The following is a 6,734-nucleotide window of genomic DNA, read 5'->3' on the forward strand; positions in this document are numbered from 1 at the left end:
TGCGCCTTTTACATCCAACACAAAAACTGCAGTCGTGGTGCTTTCGATTGTAGTCAGAACTCGGAAATTCTGCCTTCTGAATAGGAAGATGTAGGTAACACCAGACTGCAGATGAGCTGCATACATGGCTGGACTGGGACAGAAAATCGTCCCGGGCATTTTGACTAGAGACCGGCCCACCATTATAGGAAAAATCATAAAGCCTTTGAATGAAAATAAACACTGTTGTGACAGTGATGTTCACTGTTTTGATGGTATATATGCATCAATCTATCAATCATTTGTTGTAAGATTCAGATAATTATTTTTTAAAAGCTAGATATTTTAAATGAGAATAAGAAAGAAAAGTATTTCTTTGTGCCCCCCTCTCCCTGTTAATGCCCTACCTGGCCCCCCTGGCAAAACTTTGCTAGACCCGCCCCTGCACAGTCACCAGCTGTCAGCTACCTAAAAAATGATCCTGGGGTTATTTGTCTCTCAGAAACAGTTCATAACTTCCCTTCAACTCATTCATGTTACCTAAAAGGTAAACCTGTTTCTCCATCACAGCTCTGATGATTCAGTAAGGACATCTCCTGGTTTCATCTTCATGTTTCCCTCTCACCAGATAACCAAACCATATCATGACCAGCAGCTTTTTTGCAGCTGTGGCTCCAGAAAACATCAGCTGATACTAGAAATTAATATTAAATAAATTCTAACAACAGCTGATCAAGCTTAAACGTGCTGCTGTTGTTTAGCGCGACATACGCTGGTTTTCTCTTTTGGCGCAAAGTGGGCGATAAACAAACAAGAGAGCCGATCAGCTGATCATTGATCAGTTTCATGATTGAAGTAGAAACGGGAGAGGGAGGGGGGAGAATGAAAGAAGAAGAGGCAGCTGTGCAGCAAAGACAGAATAACTCCAGCTTTGTGCCTTTTTCATTGTAGCTGAATTACGGGACAAACTGTTCCTTTTCACCTCAATAAGAAATGCGTAATATTTTCTCTGAATACCAGACAGGACGGTTGGCAACTCTAATAACTTATGAACAAAATAAAGTTCAACATCATTAACTTCATAGCACCCACCCAGCTGTATAGAAACTCCGTCATACTAGCTAGTACGCAGTACGGAAAAAGTCAGAATAACGAAAATAAACTCCACCTAAACTTGGTTTATATCTGACCCAGATAGACTGCAGGTCATAACTTCTTACCTGAAGTTCAGTTCACACTTGGACCGGCGGCCGCCTCGGGTCTCTGCTCCTTCTGTGTCCCCTTTCCTTCATCCACCTGCTGGCCTCCACCACTTGCTAATGTTACTGAATCTGTGGAAGCTCCGCGATAGCCATCACACGAAGTAACGACCCTATCTAAATCCCAGTAACGACTAACGCGTTCCTGATTTTGGCATAATAACTAGTTACCGTGCTCGTTGCCACAATAATAACGTAGTTACTGTAACGCGTTACTTAATAACGCGTTAGTCCCAACACTGTTCAAAAGTGGCCAATGGGTGGGGCCATGTAGTGCAAAATCTTAGACAAGGACTTCCTTCCTTCAACCAGAACACTGAGGATGGGTCATGGTTGGGACTTCCATCATGACAGTGACTCAAAGCATACCTCCATGTCAACAAAGAAGTAACTAAAGAAGCACATTAAAACTCGAAACTCAAGTCTTGGTTTGAAACAAGTTTGCTCAACCAGTCTACATGTATTTTGTGCACTTTTTCGAAGGTATCAACTTCTTGGTTTGTCCACTGAAGGATCCTTCAGGAGAATGGAGTATATGGCCCATTACTATGGGCTCTGCAGTGTCTACATGTTGCCTATAGCAAGAGCTTGGTTTGCATTTCTGGGAATAAGTCAAATATTCTAATTTGTGAAGACTTAAAGTTTACTGTATTTTACTATACTGTACATACTATATTCACTATTTAGGATACAAAGTCTACTAAAAACAAAGGTTTATAATTATGTATTGCTTAATTTGTGTTTTTGTGCAGTTGTTTGTTTTGCTTTGTTTTGTTTTAACCATCATGCCTCTAAAGAGACTAAAGATTTGAAATCTTTATCATCCAAAATCTGATCTTTATGTCAGGAAATCCTGCTTACTTATATTTAACTGTGCATGTATACAGATACATTAAAATAGAAGAACTCCTTGATGTGTTTATCAGTGAGCTTTTCACATCAGATACCCACATAGCAAAATTGGTATGGCCCGGATCTGGCCCACACGATGTGCTTACACATGGCCCACATACCGCAAAGAATGACGGCCCTTTGTGGGCCCAGATCTGGTTTGCCAGAGGTGGCCCACACATGGGCCAGCACAAGGCCAGTTGCAGACACACTGGTGGTCCTGTGCTGGCCCAGAACAGTTTCAGGTCTGGCCCCAGCTGTCAGCCTAATGTGTACCTTAATTAAGCCTTGTAATAACAACATGTGCATAATAGTGCAAACGTAACATGACAAAACTCTGTTCAGACAGTGAACATACTGATTCTTATAAAACATTTTTCAACTCTCCCAGATTACTCAAAGTGCTCTATACAACATGCCACATTCACCCAACCACACACTTTCTCTTAACTGAGTGCTTCCTAACTACATTCATACACATTCACACTCACGACATGCAGACTGGAGAAGCCAGGGATCGAACCACTAAGCCACCTGAGCTACAGCCACCCACTGGCAAAGATGAGTAAACCCTCACTAGGTTTTGGATAAAGCGTACAGTCACAAAGCTGTCAAACATGGCATTTGGGTCTTCTAAACAAACAAACATGGCATTTGGGTCTTCTAACTAAAATAGGAAAATAGGAACATAAATAGTGCATCATTGCTAGACATGGCCCACATTTGGTTGACATACACCCTGCCATAACACCAGTCAGTCAGAAGTGCCGGCTTGATGCCGGATCCCGGCCAGAGCTGTTTTCTATGGGCCTGGGCCAAATTAACCAAACCAAAATCCGGCCAGATATGGCATGCCATCGCATAGACAGGAGCGTCATTGCCAGACCTGGCCCACATCTGGTTGACATACACCCTGCCATAACAACCGTCAGCCAGAAGTGCCAGCTTGATGCCGGATCCTGGCCAGAGCTGTTTTCTATGGGCCTGGGCCACATAAACCAAACCATAATCGGGCCAGATATGGCATGCCATCGCATAGACAGTGCCATCTATGCCAGGCCTGGCCCATATCTGGATGACATACGTCTTATCATACCAGAAGTCAGCCAGCAGTGCTGGCTTAATACCAGATCCGGGCCAGACCTGCTTGCTGTGGGTAAGTTTTTTTTCGTGTGGGGAAATACACAGATTTTCAACATCCTCACAGAAGATTTGCATTGTTAGAGTTGAGTGAAGGTGGTCTAAGAGTTACTGTAAAACAACAGTGGTTCTCTTATCATGAATTGTCTTCAGCTTCATTTACAGAATAAACACTGCCTTACTTTGTGTTTGAGAGTCCAGGTTCTTTACTGAAGATTGGGTTTTCATCTTTGGACTGGTTAGTCTTCAAAGACACACAGCTGGATCTTGAAAGCTCTGCACTGTGTCTGCGTTGCTGACTGCTGGAAACACAAACAGAAAAAATCATACATTTGTCTTGTGCATGTTCCTGTTGTTTGGTACTGAGCTTCTTCTCCCTCAGGGTTGGGTTTATGAGGCTAAAACATGTGATGTCTTCAGTAAATGTTTAATCTTTTCCTCTTCAATCCTAATCCTAAACTCTGATCATGACTGTGTAAGGACTGAGAAACAGTGAGAGTGTAGTGCTGAGAGAATAGTATTACACTCTGATTATTACCGTCCCCTGTGTAGTCTTTCTGATCAGACCCAAATCTTTGAAGCAGCAGCAGAAAGAATTTCCACTGAGCAGCCTTTATATCATATAAAATCTGACGTTAATGCATGTTTTTATGTTATCCTGCTCACTTCTCCCACCGTACTTATGTGCTTGCTTGTGTATAGTTACAATGAAACAGAAGCACTCCTTCACTCCTTTGTCAGTAAGTTTATGTTGTGCTTTTTAATCCAAATAATAGTATCTCCTGCCAAATGATTTATCTTCCCCTTAGTTTACAGAAGAATCAGTGTCCTACTTTATGTCTGAGGGTCCAGGTTCCTTCAGTTCACTCATCGTTAGTCTGAGAAAGAAAGCAGCGAAACAAAGAATGAGCACAGAACAATTATCATAATAAACATGTTTGTCACACCCAATACTGGTAGCACAAGAATTACACACGCACGCACACACAGTAAGTCAATATTTTCCTTTGGGCAGACAATCAAACAAACATTTTTGCTGACTTTCTTAAGTTTTATTCCAACTTGAGAACAGTCAGAAACTCAAAAAAACGTTTTTGATTATTCTGACAGAACATGCAGTCGCAGTTACACTCACCTTGCTTTATTTCTCCTGCTCTGTCAACTGATCTCACTTTTAGTTTCGTTCTCAGCTGAACGGAGCAGCCACTCCCCTCTACATTTAATCACCTGACTACATAACAGGTGTGCGATGCAAAGATTAGCTTCTGTTCTTGCACTTTGGCATGAGGCCTTGGTCTGCATTACTGTGGCTTCTTACCCTCTTCATCAAGTATGTAAACAAAGGCACAGACACAGGCCCTTACCTCATTTGTGCATTTCTAAAATTGTGATTGAACAATTTTGCTTTTCTACTTGTGCTGTGTCTTTGTCTTCTTTCTTATTGTTATTTATTTCTTCTATTTTCTCCCATTTTCTTTTTCATTTGTGTCTTTTCTTCTGCCTGGCATCACTGACATTGCTATATTCCACATGTACTGTGAATAATAGTAAAATAATAAAAATAGAAATCAATAAATTGGTAAAAACAAAACAACAAAACAAGACAAGCAAAAGGAGCCTATAAAGAGTTTCTATAGCGTTTGATGGAAAAGCAAATGTTTGAGACAACATTACAGTGAGATCATAATTTTGATTGCAAAGGCTGGCGGGCAAGATAAAAAAAAATGAACATCTACACACTGCCAGCCATCAGACACCCTGCTGGGATAATAAGCTGGCCAAAGGAGGCGATAGAAGCCACATTAAGACAAGGGAGCTCCTGACCATATGTGATGAGACAAGTCCAGCACCTAGAGACTGTACACTTAGCGGGAGGAAGGAAGCTGAGAACTTGTGAGTACACAGAACCACTATCCAGGATGAAACAACAAAGATCCATGAGTACATCAGGAGGATTGCCACAACTGATCATGTGCTTAGTAAATTAATGAGAAATCAGAGAAAGAAGAGGAGAAAGGAGAAGAACCACCATGGAAGGACAGGCCCCAGCACACATGCACCCCTGTTAGATAAAGAAAGTGGCAGATATCAGAAAAATCCTAGTTGTTGGACAAAGCTGGATGGAAAGACAGCAAAAAAGGCATTAATCATAGCAGCAGAGGAACAAGCTCCATAAAGGCTGGGGTCTACCAAACCAGCCAAGACCCCAGGTGCAGGCTGTGTAAAGTAGTGATGTGTCTTTGAAGTGAACGACGCAAGCCGGCTCCATGGGTTGTTTTTTTTTTTTTTTCCTTTCTCTCACCCTCTCTCTCTCACACTTTTTTCCGCTTCACTCCGCACGCGAGCCTTGTGGTTTTCGCTGGGCAGAGGGGGGAGGGGCGGTAGTTACACTCCAGGAACAGAGTGGGAGGGAAAGAGAGAGAAAGAGAGAGAGGGACAACAACTTCACATTAGAAAGGTGTAGTAATCATCCACAACTATTTTCGGTTGTGGATGATAAAGGATTCAGAAAGTTTATTCATGCAGGTCCATATGACAGAGAATGTGCATCTTCTTTTTGTTTTCATATTTTAATTTATATTTAATTGTGTTGTGGTTTGCAGTGTTTTGTGTTGTTTCACTTTTAAAAGGAAAAAGCTGAAAATTTAAATAGTTAAAAGTTGAAACGTAAATAGTTGGTTTTTGTATTATATGATTTATTTATTACATTTTATGTGGAATGAATGAATAAAAGTATATTTACGGTGGCCCCTAGAGACAAAGCACGTACAACTCCAAAACACGTACAAACTCCAAAACACGTAAAAACTCCATAGCACGTACAAACTCCAAAGCAAACTCCAACAGAAGTGCTCCAGGATGCTAGGGGCAGTGTTGAGCTTTTTTTACTTAGAGGCTGCACAAGCCAGGAAGTACCAATGACTGGATTTGGTGTGTGGTAGTAACAGGTAAATGAAAACTTTTTCAAATTATTTGAATATATATAAATGCTTATGTATAAATACACAAACAATACACATATGCTTTCAGTTGTGTAATTTAAGTGATCTAGGTAGCTCTTTTGCTACCTGATTAGCAGTTTTGGAAGTTCAGTTAATGCTAGAAATGTGTTTTGGAGATTGTACGTGCTTTGTCTGTAGGGGCCACCGTATATATTTATACATAAACATATGTAAACAAAACCAAGTTTTTTTTACATCAGTAATTCCTTTTGTGCATAATTTTCTATTGTTGTTAATAATAAATTAATTAAAGCAACAAAATAACCTGAAGAGCCGGTTGGGAGCCGAAAGAGCCGGCTCTTTTTAGTGAGCCGAGCCAAAAGAGCCGGTTCTCTATAAAGAGCCGGAGATCCCATCGCTAGTGTAAAGACGCCTCTGAGACAATCCAGCACATAACAGCAGGGTGCAAGATGCCAGCAGACAGGGCATACATGGAACGCCATAACCAAAGTCCCAAGGTCAA

This window comes from Rhamphochromis longiceps, linkage group LG17 (assembly GCF_057381845.1).
Source record: "Rhamphochromis longiceps isolate RC_006_pf linkage group LG17, R_longiceps_female_GT1.1, whole genome shotgun sequence".
Taxonomy (NCBI): Eukaryota; Metazoa; Chordata; class Actinopteri; order Cichliformes; family Cichlidae; genus Rhamphochromis; species Rhamphochromis longiceps.